We start from the raw sequence: 17997 nt of genomic DNA, 5'->3' as shown, positions 1-17997 counted from the left end.
GTTCCTCTCTTCATCTGTACACCCGCAACATGGCTGCCTGGCCATGGAAACACTCACAGAGTCATTCATGAAAGCTCTAGTATTTATGGTCTTTTCTGGTTCGGAGGTGGGAAAAATCATTTAAAAAGAAAAGAAACAAAACAAATGAAACAAAAAGAAAGAAAAGGAAAGGAAAGGAAAAAGAACTTTATTATAAAGAAAACCCTTAAAATATCCCAGCTAGTTGCCTGATACTCAATCTCCCTAAACATAATCTTGCCTTAACCAACAGGCTGCAAAGTGCTCTTTAGCACACATGCATTATGCTCCCAACATACATGCCACAGCTATACATAATAAAGAAAATCAGGCAAAGAGGATCATAACTGGAAGATGCCTTAGAAGGAGTGTCAAAGTGACTGAGGCGTTCCTGAGGTCTTGTTGCAAATAGAGACAGACCACAGGAAGAGAAATGCCTGTTACCTGTCCAGCACCGCAGTCCCCAGGCCGGCTCCTGCTCTGACCAGACTCTTAAAACCTTCCAGATTTCCACTACGAGGTCATTTGCCCTGCGGCCTCTTCCAAGTCCTCACGCCCAGTGAAAGGAGAGCCAAGCAGGACTCATTGTGAGGATCAAGCAGGACTGGCAGCTCCGCACCAAGCTCGGCCTCCCCGCTGACCAGTGCCTCTCTGCCGTGACACTCGGAGCCTCACAGAGCCATGACTGAGAGTCGGCTGCGGTTTGAAAAACAAAAAGTGATTTCCTGGTTCTCTTCCCCGGATGGCGTGTGCGATTTCCCTCACGCCCATGGGAAGTCCTTCGGATCCTTCTTATCTGGAAACCTCTCCACTGAGTGGCTGGACTTGTTTGGCCAATACCCCTAGTTCTTGCTTTCCTTTCTCCAAAGAAAAAATCAGAAAAATGAAACCAGAGCAAACCCCAAACGGGTTAGAGCTAATGACCAGTGTAAGAAGCCTGGTTTAAACCTTCGAAATATGTCCACCAAATTAGACTGTGATTTCCAAGGGGAAGGGAAATTAAGATTATCGATGAGTTCCTTATCTCTAGCAGTGTCGAAAAGTCAGAGAATAAAAAATTCTCCAGAGTATGAGAAGACCTATGAGATTTAGCCCCAGCCCAGGGCTTTAGAGAGGGCTATAGTTTAAAACGCCACTTGAAGGGACAACTAGTTCTCCCAGATTTCCAGAGATGCTCTATGAATATCTGCACATCAAATTATAAATTCTGTGACACTTACGATATCATCTTGTTAACATTAACATATAAAGATAAAGAATTACGTGGAAAAAGGCCAATTGGCAGGCTGCAGTCAGGTCATTAGGTTTAAAGATGAAATATAATCAGTTTTTGAGCTGGAAATTACTTACCCATCCTCATTTTACAAGTGAGGAAACTGAGGCCCAAGGGAAACAAGGACTTGCCCAAGGTCAGAACACAAATGGGAAGAAATAGATTATCACCCGCTTGACCTTAAACTTTAGTGTGGGGAATGCTGTTCAATTGTCTGCCCTGTAGCCCCATCCACAGAAAGTTTGATGAATGAGGCCTTGCCTGGAGACCAAGAATCTGCATTGTAAGTACGTGTACCAAGTGAGTCTTAAGCAGATAGTCCCCAAACGGTCAAAGTAAGGACAGCAGAGTCAGACTGTAGAGATTCAAACCATAATCCCATTGATTTCTATTTATATAGCCTTGTACACATTATGAGACCTCACTGAGACTCGAATTTTATTATGTGTGAAAGTGAATAATAATACTGCTGAGCTTATAGGCTCCAGTGAGATCTGACATAGAGGAAGAGCTTGAGAACTGTTCATTGCTATCTGAAGACTTGGGCTCTAATCCTCAAAGCTCATACATCTTCCCTGTTCCACACTGTCTTCCTCTCTTCTTGCCTGTCTTCCCTTCTGGCCAAAGCTGTCTCCCTTAGACATGTCGATAACCACCAGTAGAACTCAGGCTTGAGACCAAAGTTACATATTTTAAAAACAACAAAAAAAAGGATGAACCTTTAAAATATTCCTCTTCTTCTCAGTACTGATTCTCAATTGTATTCTCCAGTTCACTGAAAGCATTCATTGGGAGACAATGGTGGTTGCCCACCCACAGCTGACCCACTTTGCTCTCTGCCCCTGTCTGGCTGGGGAGCTCTCTCTCAGCAAGGCTGAGCTCAGGAGGTGAACTGAGATTGGTCTAAAGCACAGCGATCTCATTCTCCTTGGGGAGACATTGGGGTAAGCTTGGATATGTGGCCAATTGTGGATGGATACTACCTCTGTTTACTGTTGTGGCACAATAAAGGTCTTTGTCTATTAATTCAGTTCCAATTGAGTTTTCTGTTACTTGTAGCTAAAAGCCACTATAGTAAAGTTATGAATCACTACGTAAAGTAAATCTTTTGATTCTCTATAAAATACTACTCTTAGCCTAAAAAAAAAAAAAGAAGAAAAATATTAAAACATATACATAGAGCCAAATACCTTAAATCATTTTCTAAAGGATTACGAATTAATTTCTTATGCTAAGTATTTGTGGTATTGACCTGTTCTATAAGAAATGGACAAAGATATTTCATATTCTTTCTTACACTAAAAATCTGTAATATTAAATGTAAGTCCTGGGAAAGTACCTAGGCCTTGAAAACCCAGAGTAGCCTGGGGATTAAGAGTATGGACCCCAGATCTTCCAAATAGTAAGTAGCTCCATGACAGCGTAGATTATTTAGTCTTTTTTTGCATCGGTTTTCTTATATGTAAAATCAGAATAATAATAATACCTACCTCAAGGTTGTTGTGAAGATTAAATGAATTAAATACATACTCAGAACAGTGCTTGGCCCGCAGTGAGCATGTGTGTTAGCTATTGTTATTTCTCAGAGATGAGATTTCTGTTGTAATAATAGTTGCATGCATGGATTTAGTGTTATCTTTGTCTTTGCTTTCTGCTAGATTTACCACGGGTGCAGCACGAATGGGTTGGCCCTCTGAATTTGCTTCTGAAATATATCTCATCTCCGTCATAAGATTTAGTTTCTTTGGGGGTAACTTGAGTGAATTAGGATAAATATAGATGAGTGATGGCAGCTATGTTGTGGAAGAATAAAAAAAACGTAGGAGGACACGGGACATTAACGTGATGGTAAAGGACACAAAAAGAAATTTTCAGGCTGACAGCTTTGGGAAGTAAATGTGTGGTGGCAGAGTTAGCCCACAACTGGAGAAAGGGAAGCTTGGAGACCTTGATGCTTACAAAAAGGTTAACAGTGTGGCAGAACTTGATGTGGACTCATCTTGACTTAAGAAACACCCTGCTATCAGAGTTACTTCCTGGGGAAAGCTTTCTTTTTTATAACTACTCTTTTTTTTTTTTTTCAGGCATGCTTGTGTTGGGTTGTTGGGTGCAGTTGGCTCTCTGACATGGAAAAAGGCATTGTCAAAGTGGCTGTCCCTTAGCTTCCCTGAGGAGCAATTCTTCTCTCACCCACAGTCCTATTTGTTGCTAGGAACATTCTGTGCTTGTCACACTCACTTACAATGAAAACAAAGACATAAAAAATGGAACCACCATATGGTCTCGGCTGCAACCCAGAATTAATTGCTGATGGACTTTGTTCTGTTGCAGCTACAGCTACATGGTCTGAGGCTCTTCCCCTGAATTCTAAGATGTTGGAGCTGGTGGCAAGTTGAACTCCATTTTTTCCAACCAGACTGCAGTAGTGTAGCCAGAGTAACTAACTAGAGAGCCGTGTTGTCTGTTTGTGTTAGTATGAGGTGTCTCTTAGGATTTGAGGGTATAACCTCATTAGAGACAGAGCTCTTTTCTTAAACAGAAATATTGGCACTAATTAAATACGTATTTCCCAGCATGCTCCAGGCTGTTTCACCCTTCTGTCCTTCTATCTCTTTCATCTAGCTAACTTTTTGTCCCCCTTTAAGCTGTAGGTGTTATTTCTTCCAAAGATCCTCCTAGCCTTCCCAGCCTGGGCCAAGGGTTCCTACTCCCTGGCCCCATTCCACCAGGCATGTGTCTTTTTGCAGTTACTACACTGCATTGAAATGATTATTTTAATGCATTGACTACGAACACACTGAAGACAGGGACTAGTCTCATTTATCGCACGCCCAGCTCCTAGTATATGCCGACATATCACAGGTCATCAATAAAAGCAGACAAAACGAAACTGCTCCACCTCACTCCATTGCTGATTATTTCTCTCAACGTTAAAATGCCCCATGGTGTAGTCATTGGAACTTTTCTCTGTTGAGTTATTCCCCATGTGAGCACAACCAGTTTCATGGTTTACATCTTTTTGGGGGCTGATGCCCTCCAAATGCACACCTCTATCATGGACCTCTCACCTGAGTTCCTGAGCCATATAGTTAACTGCCTACTTGATAGCTCCACTTAGATGCTCAATAGGATCTCACACTGAATGAATCCAAACTAAACGGATTTTCCCTTCCAAACTAACTCTTCCCACAGTCTCTCTCATCTTAGCACAGGGTATCTTTATCCTCCCAGATTACCCAGACTAGAACCCTAAATGTCATTTTAGTCTTCCTTTGCACACATTATGTCTAATTTGTCATCAAATACCATTAGCTCTACCTTCAAAATATATGCATATTTGGGCATTTCTTACCCCTTCCACTGTTATCATTTTCATTCAAATCATCATTATCTCTTGACTGAATTATTATTATTGCCTCTCTAGCTGATCTCTGCAAGACTTCAGTTAGAATGCTCCTCATAAAACATACGTTATATAATGTCTACCTATACTCAATCCTCCGGTGTTCCCATCTCACACAGTCAAGGTGAAAGGCCATTCAATAGCCCGTAAGCACTACACCATCAGCACCTCTTTCACAGTTTCTGCTCTTAATTCCTCTTCTACTTCTCTTCTTCTTACTCACATTGCTCCAGCCATGCTGACCTCCTTGAGAATCAGGCACAATTCCAGCTCAGAGTCTTTGCACTTGCTCTTCTCTCTGCCTGTAAAGCTCTTTGCCTAGATATCCTCATGTCTCACTCTCTCATCTCCACATCTTCGCCTAAAAATCTCTTTCTTAGTAAGGACTTAGCTGACTGCCATATTTTACATTTCAGCCCTCCCACTCCCCTTTCTCTAATTATTTTGTTACATGTCATATACCTCTAATATACTATAATGAACTTTTTTTTTTTTTCGGCTGTCTCCACCTTCCATCCCCTCTCTAGAATGTAAGCTCTCTGAGGGCAGAGATGCATCTTTGGTTCACTGAAAAAGAGTATTTAGAAATGTAACACACAAGCAAAGTTATGTATGTCACAGCATTAACATGCATACACAGCAGAAGTAGATGCGAAAGTACGTAATAGTTCAAGTTTCAAAGCACTCTAACCTCCATGTCTTGACAGGTTGAGCCATGGTTTTTTTTAATTATTCATAACCAGATGTTGGTAACCCTTTTGACCCGATGTGGCCCAAGGTCAGCTCTCTTTTGGTATTTCTATATTGAGGCCAGGAAAATTCCCTTCTGGCACTGACCTGTCCTTATGCAAGGAAGGAACTGACAAATAATTGGGCAGTTTTATAGTATACAAATGGTCTTACTCTTATCTTTTGCGTGTATATCTTGGCAAAGTCTCTGCTAATTGGAGTTGGCCATACTTGTGCTCTGCTGCGGCCTCTCGGGTTTTATTTGCACTTGCTCTTACTGGGCCTATTCTACCCATAGATGGAGTTATTACACCTTCTTTATGTACACATCTTTTAGATACTTCTGTCATTTTGCTATGAAAGATCCTGAAGCTTTCATCTTTTGAACCAGTTGGATACAGTTGACAGCCTTGTTCTATCCACATTCTTATGCCTCCAGTGACAGCCCCAGCTTCTGTCAAAAATCAAAAGCATGCTCCATGTGGAATCCTGTTTTGGACTCTACTCCCAGAACTACCTTCCCTGCCTTTTCTTGGTGGAAGAGGGAAGCACAGCATATGGGAAAATGGAGGCAGATTTAGAACACAGTTCCATAGAGCTGTCATCAGTAGCCCTCTCTTGACTTTTGTTGATTTTTTTATTGTGGAGCGTTGACCATCAGTAGCCTATGAGCCATCCCCAGCGTTCAGGTTCCACCTTTAGTTCTTATAGGTGGCATGCCATCCGTGTAGCAGAAATGCTTACTGATACCCACAGCATGACATATGTCACCCACATACTGTAGCTGTGATGCATATGATGTTAGAGTTATTGACTGACAAAATTCGTCATTGCCTTCTTCTTCAGTCCCTCCCCCAATTAGTATCGAGGAGATGAGCAGAATATTTGGAGACATGGGCATTCCTTCTTGTCTTGGTCTGGAAAGGAATCTGTTTGTAATGAAGCCGCATTTCCTCTAAAGTACATGTGTTTGTCCATGCATAGTTGGCAGTCACTCCTATTCTAACCTCTGTTTCTTTATTGTGCATCCTGCATGCAGGTGCTCTGCACTAGCAGATATTGTTTACCTCAGGTAAAGGTGAGGGTTATCTACAAACATCCAGCAGACCTTAGTTTAGGCCTGCAAAGCCTTGTCCCCAGGAGGGCACCTCTCATTCAGATTCCAATGTTAGAGTAAAGGGGATATGGTGATCATTTGTCCCAGCTATCTTGTATTTGGGGGAAGTTCCAGGCTTAACCAAGGTCTCCACACCTATTAGTGTCAGAGCCAGAAGTAGAATTTAGATCTTCTGTCTTCCCACGCAATACTCTTATCATTATGTCCTGGTGCCTTCCCCCACACTCATTTCGATACTGTTAAGATACCTTTTGCCTTTACCTCTACCTTGGAACAATTCCACCAGTAAAAGTAGGGTGTTCATCTCTATACCTAAATTCTAAGATGGAGTAAAGATTTCTGAGTAGAGAAAGAGACAATATTAAACTTCTGTTAAAATTGTCTTTTTTTAAAGAAACTTGGAACACAATTTAATTACTGCCAAAAATGATGCTCTAAATAAATTATCCCAATTTTTCCAGAGCCTAAATTATTTCACAGAAGAATGTTAAGTGATTCCTTTCTAACATATTAGAATACAGCTGAACTAAAATTGTGGTTAATGGCACCACAGTGGTCTGAGATATATGGTGCCAGATGACATTAGTACTATAGGCTGTTACTCCTGTGGCAGGATTTGAGAAGCAACAAAAAACCTACATGCACCTGTCCCTAATTCCTAAAATTACACTTTTAGAGACCAATTACTCTGAATGAAGGAACAACATCTACTTTGACTCAAATGTCTACAAAAGCTTAACATATTGTCCATTTCCAATGAGTTGTATGTAAGCATAAATTAGTTTATCATCAAAGAGGTTTTGTATGGAAGAGAGTAGAGATAACAGAAGGGCAATGAGATTAGAGAGAAGAGGGATACAATAGAGAAGAGGGGAAGAATTTCAGAGAGCAGTTCTTAACTGTGTCTGAGACCAGACATACAGCTTATTCATTAAAACCATCCCACTAATTTTTGGTGGAATTGCCAAACCCATTATTTTAGTTTTCTCACTCAAAATGACCATTTCACACCTTCTCTCCCAGGCTTTGCAGCAGCCTTGCTTCATTCTTCATTGAGAAAACAGAATCAATCAAATGAGGATGTTTATGCTTCTACAAACTTTCAACCCTCATGTACCTCCACCACCTTTTTGTTTTCCCTCCAGTTCGAGAGGGTGATATATCTCTGCTCCTTCTGATGTCCTGCCTTTTCCTCCTTTTGGCTCTGGGTCTCATTTCCTCTTACTTCTTTAGCACTGAATCTGCCCCACCAATGTACAAACATGATCTTGAATCTCTCTTTAGAAGACTTCTTTTGACATATGGCGCTCTCTCTTCCTATTGACTGCAGCCTTTTTCTGCTCCCCTTCACAGCAAATCTTGACCAAAATGCTGAATATATTTGTCTCTACTCCCTCAGCCCTCTTTTCTGGCCCTAGAGTCAGTCAAATCAATCTTCCTTCCCTGCTATTGTGCGAAGTGGCTCTCACGGTAGTCGCCAAGGCTTCCATGTCACCCTAGTCAATGGTGCATTTTCTATTCTCATCTTCCTTGACCCTACAGCACCATTTGACAGAATTTGCCACTACCTCTTTCCTGAAATCCCATATTCTTCTGGTTCTTGTGGCATCCACTCTTCTGATATCACTCCTTCCCTACTTGTCGCTCCTCTTAGTTCCATTGATGGCCTTTCTTCCTCTACCTGATCTAAAAGTTGATGTGCCCTAGGCTTGGTCCAGGATCCTACTGTCCTTTTTTCAACTGCTTTCTTCCAGGGTGACCTCATCAGTTCCATACTTGAAAGAACATTCATGGATGAGGGCAAAATAAAGATATTTTTAGACATATAAAGACTAAAAGAGTTTGTATCTCACTGGCTCTGGCTAAAAGATTACTAAAATAGGTTTAAAAAAAGCTTTTGTTTCATGGACTCCTTTGACCATCTGGTGAAACCTATCAACTCCTTCTCAGAATAATGTTTTTAAATGCGCAAAACAAAATATACAGGATTATACAGGAAAATAACCATATTGAAATATTAAAATTGTGATTTAGTAACATTTACTTATGTATTAATCTATTCAATTAAAAGATTTAACGAAACAGGTTTAATAACTGTTACAAGTTTAAAGCAGTAATCGGAATAAACCAAATTTTAAGAATCTGCAAGATAGTAATGTGATATAAAATACCTACAATGTCTATTTCTACAAAGTCATAGGTACTGTAAATACTGCTGTGGTTTATTACCTATGTTCCTAAGTCAAGGAAATTCTTAATTTCAATTAGAAGTTAGTGAAAAAAAAGATGTATTTTTCTTTTCATTCAGGTACATGAATTCCCCTGAATTTTATCCATGTATTTTCCATGAACTTAGTTTAAGGATGTATTTAAGAAAGAAGGAAATTGAACACTTGAGAAATAATAGTTTGAAAACTATTTTTAACTATTAATTTTGTTAATTATTAAGTTTTTAAAAATTATTAGTTAATAAAGACTAATTTGGAGATAGGATTATAAAAGAACATATGAACTTAAATATTAAGGAACATAAGTGTTCAGTAAATACTTTTTTAATGAATGAGTGAATCAAGAAGAAACTTTGTTTTGTTTCATCACTTTTTCAGCTGGCTAGGGTATATACACCATCGGGGGAATCAGTACTTCCAAAAGCACAGTCACAGCATGGTTTTGGTTGTTAACAGTGTGCACATTTATGTCCCCTGCACTCCCTTCTGTTTGTTAACAGGTTACAGGAGTGCCCCCCACTCCACTGTATGTATAGGCAGGTACTCCAGCATCTTAGCCAAAGAGGGGAAGTAACTTCATTTCCAGCACATAACAAATTCTCAATAAATTTTCTAAAACCTACAATACAAAGGTAACACTAATAGGTCAATATCTGGTCAACCAGAGAAGGCCATCCCTGTAGTAAAAATTGCCACCCCCAAAGTGTGCATCCCACCTCCTTCCAGAGTCACTACTCTTTGGTTTCTGCTATATGTCTAACAGTTTTTTCTCTGTAATAACACTTTTTTCAGTTCTTTGGAGGAATGTGTATTCTTTTTAACATGTCCTTTCAAGAATACATAATATGTCAGGCACAATGACAATGTTTGCTTGACAAAAAATTGGAAAAAGACTGGCTGACGCCTGCATCTGTGAAGAACAATAATGGTTCTGAAATTCAGCCCTGAGAAAGGGCCTAAAATAAGATTGCTGAGGAGAAGCAAAAAGTTGGGGACAGCAGTGGTGAGAATAGCAAATGAAGCACAAATGAAAATTAATCAAAATTTCTGAAGTTCAACTCCTAGGGGAGAAGAAAAAATGTGGAATGCTGAAAAACAACAGAACTTGTGACTTAGCTTGGGGGAAATTAAATATTTGATAGTTAGCAAGATCTTGTTAGACCACAAACACCACTTTTTATTTTACCTGTAGTAAATTTTAAAGGAAACAGAAGGGTACAAAATTTCCAAACACTACACATATTACTCGGTAAACTAGCTCCTGTTCAAAACAACTTTCCTGTTTTAATATTGGGAGAAGCATTAGCTGTTCACTTCAAATTTCTTACTTGTAAATTTACTGAATTCCCTGTCTTCCCAAATATGAGCCATGGATAAGTCATTACTTTGTTACTATCTTTATTCACTGGTTAGTGCTGTTTCATATCATTATGGCAAACCTTGATCTTCTAATCAGTCTGGTGACCAAGTTGGTAAACCCAAAGGTTAGTTGCCTTGGATTCTGGTCTGTACTTTTTTAGTTTTTCAGAAATAGATAGAGTAAGAGATTAAAGGGAAATGTGTCACAGTGGTTGCTACTGCCCTTTGAAATGGCCTACCATCATGCGATCTGTCACTTTGCTGCATGAAAGTTGCCCAGCCTTCCACACCTCGCTCTGATGGCCTATCTCAGGGCAATGAGGGGTCCAGTGTTCCAAGTTCAAGACCTTTTCAAACTACATTGCCTTCTATAGTTCGAAGTTTGTCTTTAGGACTACTAAACTATTCTTAGACCTGATATATAGTACACAAACCACAGCTATGTATCAACAATACATGATTATTCCAGGCCCACACCCCTTTTTGCCTCATCTGACCTAAAACATCAAGAGGAAAACTACATATATTTTTAGTCTTTTCCTGAATTCCTCAAATGTCATTCCATTTTCCATTTTATTTAGGGCCATTAAGATTTGGCCTTTGTGTTTTACATGGCAATATTTGCACACAGGATGTCTCTCTGCCTATGACTGTTTGAACCTGCTGGGCCTTCACTAAATATAGGCACTCTTATAAATGGCTTCTGGCCCTTGGATCACTTACTAGTCTAAATTAGAAATGCTCCCATATCACCTCTTCCTAAGTGCCAGAATCACCTTATATACCAGATATCTCCCTGGGGATTATTCATGCGTACTAACAAGAGCAATATTTAAGCATACGTCTATGTTTAGAATTTTCTAGGCATTGCGTAATGACTTAGAGAGAAAACTGATTTCCTTAATTCACTAATACACACACACACGCACACACACACACACACACACACCTCTAAACTGTAAAATCGGCCACAATCTGGACCACGGAGGCATCTAGCATATTTGACATCTGGACTACGTCTTTTATTAACTTCCTCCTCTTTTATATGAGAACATTATTTTCAGTATCAATCCTTATTTTCTTGATTAGTATTTGGATTTCAAGCAATTGACTAAAGATAAAACATTTCACTTTAACGTATTATAAAAATTCAGTAAAATATTTAAGTATAAAATAAAATTTGTACTTGCCAAATGAAAAGAGTCCACTCGGGTTGCAGTCTCCTTCACTGTTTTAAATCTCAGACATAAATAAAAACTCTATGTGGTCTGATAGAATGACAGAATTGAAGCAAATGCTGTCTAGTTTTTCTTTTTTTCTTTTTTGTCTTTACAACCACCATGCTAACATTACTGATTTTTAATGTACTATTCAAGGGCAGGGATGGACATGTCATATTCAGAGACTAGAGAGACGTCAAGCAAGCTTAAAAAGTTCCAAGCCATTAGGAACTTTTTCTTGGAGCAAGCACATGTAGCTGAATCTTCCTGTGTCAGCAGCCAGTATATAACTGAGTTTTATGAATTGACTTCTATGTAGAATATAATATTCATTAAAAGATAAGTAACAAAACTATTCGTTATGACCTTATGTGATATTACTGAAACTCACCAGTGATGGCAGCAATTGTTTAGAACTTAGACCAACAAAATACTTTTTAGGTAGAGTATTTCATCACTGACATTATTTGAAATTGCTACCATGTGATAATTTATATATATATATATACATTTTTTTTAAAAGACTTTTAGTTGGTTTTACTACTGATTTTAAATTCTCTGTGGACATTCACTACCTTATTAACTGCACCAGGGAAGCCTCTCCCTACATCCCACCCTCAGTGCCAATGACTCCAGAATGTCTCTGTAAGGTGGTCACATAAGCATGGGAGACATTTGTGTCGGAGGGTCACCCTGTTTCTTTCTTCATTAGCCCGTCTATTTTAACTAGGAACAGTCCTTTAGGGTTATGTACCCAAAGAGGGTGGAGAAAAGACTTGCTACTAGCAAACTGAAGTTAAGAGAGCCTTTGGAAGAGGGACTCTACATGAATGCCAAGATGCGCTAATTTATTTCCCACCTTCTCCAAAGGAAGCTAATCCTGCCTTCCCCTTCTCCAAGTCCCCCACTTGCTCCTCATTTCGGCTCCATCCGGAAACCTCTCCCTGACAAGAGGAAAGAAGAGCTAGCTGCACAGTTCTCTTTCTCAGTATAGTTCCTGGCCACCAGCCACCTGAAAGAAAAATAATAAGTGCGGTGTGTGTTGTTGACTGGGGTCAGATGGGAAACCAGCTTTCCCTCCACTTGACCCTGAAGGAAGGAAGCAGGAAGCCCTGCTTGGGGACGGGCTGTCCTATTACCTCCTGACGCTCTCCCTAATCAAGAATATAGAGCACATGGCAAAAAGCAGAGCCTCTGCAGAGCTTTCCACACCTCTCTCAAGATTAGAGACCTCATCTTGTAAACAAAACAATCCTTGTGGCTACTACTAAGTGGTTGCACCATGCCAGGCAGTGGGGTCAGGCCCTGACTGTGCTTCACAACCATGTGAGGGAGGAAGCACTGTCACCCCCACTTTACAGAGAGAAAACTCGATCTCAGAGTAGCTGATTTGGAGAAGACGGAACCAGAAACTGCCTCATGTCCGAGGCCTCTGTCCTGCCTGGGATGGGGTTGTTGGGGTTTGAACATTCCCTTGACTCCAGCACCTGTAGATACTGGAGCATCAACTTTCAGACCATGGAGTTCATGCTGTTGGATGTACAGCGTTGGGGTCCATCTATTGCTAATTGAGTCCAGCTGCTCACCGAGCCAGATTTAGAAATGTGTAAAGTGAAATTCTGGATAACTTACTAGTATAATATGTGTGTAATCAGATGTCAGGTATCTTCTCATTTTTCATCCAGATCTGCCCACTGTATCTTCCTTTCTCATGAAAGCATCGTGAGGGGAGAATGAATTTAGGTAAATATGATCATAGGGACAGTTAGTGGGTTTGCACGATATCATCTAACTGCTTAAATTCTCTTTTAATATGTCTCGTCATCCAACTCATGTATCATTCATTTCTTCACCAAATATTAATTGAAAGCCTATGCACCAGGCACTAATCTAGACCCTGGAGATAAGAAGTAACTAAAACAACCGTCCCCTAGGAGTTTACATTCAAGTTGACAGAGAGTGCTAGCCAGCCTCCAGGTACGTCTCTGTCCTGCTCTGTGCCCCAGAAGGCTGACCACACACTCTGAAACCCCTGTCACCTGGGAGGACAAAGGGAAGAATGAGAGAATGGGAGTTCCCAGCAGAAGACTGAAGGATGGAAAAAAGGGAACCAGGCATTTACTCCCCTCCCCTCCTTGCCAGGTTACAGTTTTGGCAGTGGCTGTATTCCTCCTTCCTCAGCCATGGATTCTGGGAAACTGCCTCTCTCACATCCACAGATCTCACCAGGCTCCTCTGACACCCCACCCTAACCTTCTTGCCCCTTTCTTCCCTAGGGGAGGCAATCAAGAGCTACTTGATGCTGCCAATCCCCTGTTAACTGTCCACACCGCTTCAGTTAACCTTTGAAAGTGTCGTTTCTTTTCTGCCAGGGGCTTAAGTGATAGATAGTAATATAGACAATAAACAAACAAATAAATTATATATTAGTTGAACAAAAATGCTGTGAATATATATACAGCAGAATAAGATCAATAAGGAGTGTGCGTGTGTGTTAGTGGGGGTGTCATCGCACCCCTCTTTCTTCCATGTTACTGAAAAATCCCATTTCCAATCCTTATCCCATCCCTACCAGCCTCACTAGTTCAGATCTCATGGTACTGGGTTTCCCACTGGATTCTCATTTTTTTCTTATCTGTGTTAAACAGAGCAGTTAAGGCTGATCGCGGCTTCTGCCTTCAAATGTCTCTCAATTTCCCAAGCAATATGCCCTCCATGCATTACCGTCCTAGTTCCAAGGTGATGGTAGGAGTTATCAACAACCAGAATGTTTCTATCACACGTAATTTGTGAATAAACATGATTTACAGTTTAATTTTGTGTTTGGGAAGCATATACACTCTTTAACCATGAAAAGCCTGCAGAATAAATTCCAGTGCTTCCTCTACAGATTCTTTGCTGTAAGAATGACAATGCCCTGGGTGCCTTCTAAAGCATCATCCTCTCTTTCCCACTCTTGAAACCTGTCCCCTGCCATGTCATAAGCAGAAAATCAGAGCTGAGTATGATAGTTTTCCTTTCTTGTTCCTCCAACCCTTGATAAATACCGTAGACTGGCAAGTAACACTTGTCTGTTTCTGTATTTTTTTTCTTCTGTCTAGAATCTAGGAAGCCACTGATAATGAGCAACTCTAGAGGTTGCTGTGAAAAAGGAAAGTGAGGTTCTGGTAGGTGAGTTGTTCTCTTATGGGGTTCAGGACATGCTACTTCAAACTATGACACTTTGGCATATTGGATACTTTAAGCTGAAGGAGTTTGAGAAAAGGGGAGAAATAGGAAGGTCTCTGATTCCCCTCCCCGCTTCTCCCTTGAAGCAGGACATAAGACCCTCATGTAAGAGGTGACCTCCTTCTAGCCAGAGGAAAGGAGCATCCTCATTTCCAAGACAGAGAGAGAGAGGGAGAAAGATCAGGCACAATGACAGTATTTTCTTGAGAAAGAAATTGGAGAAAGTTTATTACACTCACCTCATACTCTTTGTCCCATCATACCTTTTCTCAACCCTCCACTCTGTTAAATCTCGCATAAAACTCTCAGGTTTAACCGTTTTTTTTTCAGGTCTTTATTCCTTTATGAAGGCTTTTGTGTTGTGTAAAACTTACATTAAATAAATGTGTATGTTTTTTTTTCCTGTTAACCTGACTTTGTTGATCTAATTTTCAGATCCAGCTGGGAACCCTCTGAGGGTGGAGAAAAACTTTTTTATTCTGTTCACCTCCAAACCACCGATGAAACCTTGCAGTCCACTTGCTCTTCTCACCATATGAGGGACCATCTTAGTGGGTGAGGATCAGTGCCTTGGACAAGGCCCCTGTGACTCTCAAGGGTAGAATGTTTAATGAACCCACTGACCAGGACTTCCAGGCCCTGTCTGCGACCCTCTCACCAGAGTCTCAGGGTGAAGTCCAGAAACTTCATTATTTATAAGCTCTCTAGGTGACTCTGTGCAGATTAAATTCTAAAAACTACTGTTCTAAAGACCGAACCCATGTTTTGCTTCACAAGGAGTCCTCACCTCTTCCTCAAATTCATCTTTTTTTTCTTTTAATTTTGCTGATTATATGAAAGGAAAGTCTCAGAAACTTATTTCCCCCTCCTTTAGTGATGCTTTCCTATCCATAGGAATAGGAATCTTGTTTTAATAGTGTCAGTTGAGTGGTAAAGCTCAGGTATCTGACTTGAATATGGGCAGGGCTGAGATGGGGTTGGGACCGAGTGGGCTCAAAGGTGGGGAGGGGACATCAGGAAACGAGAGGACACTGGCTGCCCCATAAGCTCATAAAAGCACATAGTAAACCAAATCGGGATATTTGAAGGACTTCAACTAAAATCCTTATGTGAAAATTAGGGGAAAGAGCAAGTTAATAAAAGTTGATTGTTTCTCAATGAAAGTGGTTTTCTGCTTATTTCCTTTTTATACAATCACTGTTAATTTCAATTATTTTTAGTAACTTCCCTTTGAACCTATTGTTTCAAAACTCAAAAGTCACTTTTAGTAAAGGTTGAACTTTGTTGTGAGGATACAGAATGGAGGGCTCCAACTAACTTTGCTGGTAAACTAAGGAAAAAAATTATGCAGTATCAAAAATCTGAAAACATATTTTTAGCGCATTTCTTCTACATGAAACAGATAGTTAATGGAATTAAATCTACTTTGGATGAATGAGGATTTCCAGATGCTTCCAGATATTCAGAATGATATTTGCATTTCAATACCATAGACAGAGGAGTTTAAGTTACTCCCACAGGAATTTATTTTTTTATGATTTCTAATTATTTCTGCTCCTGGGGGCCTCACTTTGACTCATCACTCATTGTGTTAAAGAGTGTTAATTTGACACTTGCTGTTTTCACATGAATCTTTTTCTTCTGAATATTTGATGTGAGAAATTTAGTTTATGACCATGACATAAAAAAAAGTAGATCTTTTTTTTAAGTGAAGGGAAACGTGAAGCACCCAGGATCCTTTCTTTCCCGTCTAGCCTTTCATTCCTCCCTTGTTCAAGGTGCCTTTGAGTTTCCAGCCTGTTCCTGCTTTATCTATCAAAAAAGAAACGACACTCCTAGGGATGTGTGTGGTCTGGCCTTACCAGTCGTCCACACTCAAAGACAGCCGTCTCATGTTTCCACAGTCACAATCCGTTCTGCAGAGGCTCAGATTTGAATCATTCCAAAATGTAGAGAAACTTGCTCAAAAGCCACAGCTCTAAAGCCTTCCGAAGGGGCAAACTCTTGACTCAAGTATTTGCTCTGGATAACAAGTGACTTCCTGCTTCACAAACAAGTTTCAAAGGATTGATTTTTAAAATACCAAAGAACCCAACAAGTCACCATACTTTGACCACTTAGAGACAAAAATAAAACAGAATATCAGGAATATTTGCATTAGAATTTCTTAAACTACAGAAATATTTAAAAATTAAAGGAGCATTATGACAAAGAAAGTAAGAAGTTTAGTCATTCTTTTTCCTAGGAATTTTTAAATTTTAGCGTCGCTTAAGAATCATCTAAATAATTTTGGCTAGGTTTCTGGTTTCACACTCAGAGATTCTGCTCTGTAGAGAGCTGCAGACCAGCATTAGAACCACCTGGAAACCTGTGAGAAGTTCAAATTCTTGAGCCCACTCTGACCACCAGACTCTAAACTATGGGGGTTGGGCCTAGAAATCAGTGTTTAAACGAGCTCTCCAGGTGATTCTGATATATACAGAAGTTTAATAAGCACTGAAATCTAGCATGATTATTTTTTACCATAGTGGTTCTCACTTTGAAAAACCATCACTTGAACCAGAAGTCCTGCCTATGTTTAGAAAAACACTGTCAGATAGATGAACTGCTGGATTAGTTCATAGGGAGTCTGTCCTCTCTCTGAAATGACACAATTATCTTCAGTTAAAATCCTTAATTATTAGGGCTTTTGTCTACACATCTAGCTTTACCTCTCTCTCTCACTTTCTTCTCATCTTACTCTCCCTCTCTGAACCCCCTTAGCACCCTGCAAGCACGCTGTTCTCCAGCCTCTGCCTGGAACTGCCTCCTCCTTTCTCCACTGTCGCTTGTCTCTCATTGTCCTTCAAGGCCTAAGACAAGGTCGTTCCCTGCAAGAAGCAACCTTTGACTCCCTCTACTTGTGTGTACACCTCTGCTCCTCACTTTCTTGTCAAAGCACTATCTGAACTGTATTATAATGGTCTATTTATGTACTCTTCTGCTGTTTTATCACCCCACTCCCCACCCCCTAATGCAGAATCTTTTTGTCTACTCTTTTGTACCCTGTACCTAGCACGATGTCAGACACAGGTGTCAGACACTTATAATACCACATTATTAGAGGTATTATAAGAGGTTAAGTGCGTGGGCCATGACACCAGACTACCTGGGTTCAAGTCTTAGTTCTACCATTTACTAGCTATGTAAGTTTGGCCATGTTACTTAATCTCTCTGTTTCTGTTTTCTCATCTATAAATTAGAGACAGTGGTACAACGATCTCATAGAATTGTTGTATCAAGTGTTTAGAGCAGAGACTGATGAGTATTAAAGCCTCAGTGTTTCAATGCCAGAAACAAAAAGGACCAGAGAGTCTTAAGATGCTTCTGTAGTTGGAAGCCTCCACATAGGGTACTTTCTCTCTCTCTCTCTCTCTCTCTCT

General features: G+C 40.2%; 1 protein-coding gene across 4 annotated transcripts in view; it reads right to left on the bottom strand.

Annotated features, from left to right (window-relative positions):
• Window positions 1-17997, bottom strand: part of ADGRF5 (adhesion G protein-coupled receptor F5) — a 100353-nt gene that overhangs the window by 70373 nt on the left and 11983 nt on the right. The window contains exon 1 of one of the 4 annotated variants that reach the window (XM_039854948.1): window positions 463-1084. The exons of the other annotated variants lie outside the window; for them this stretch is intronic. The gene's annotated coding sequence lies outside the window, so the exon portion shown is untranslated. Of the gene's footprint in view, window positions 1-462; window positions 1085-17997 lie in introns of those variants that run through there. 4 annotated transcript variants of the gene reach the window in all.

The sequence above is a fragment of the Pteropus medius genome, unplaced genomic scaffold (genome assembly GCF_902729225.1).
Source record: "Pteropus medius unplaced genomic scaffold, Ma_sr-lr_union100, whole genome shotgun sequence".
Classification (NCBI taxonomy): domain Eukaryota; kingdom Metazoa; phylum Chordata; class Mammalia; order Chiroptera; family Pteropodidae; genus Pteropus; species Pteropus medius.
The sequence above is the reverse complement of the archived record's forward strand: the minus strand, read 5'-3'. Positions and strand labels throughout refer to the sequence as shown.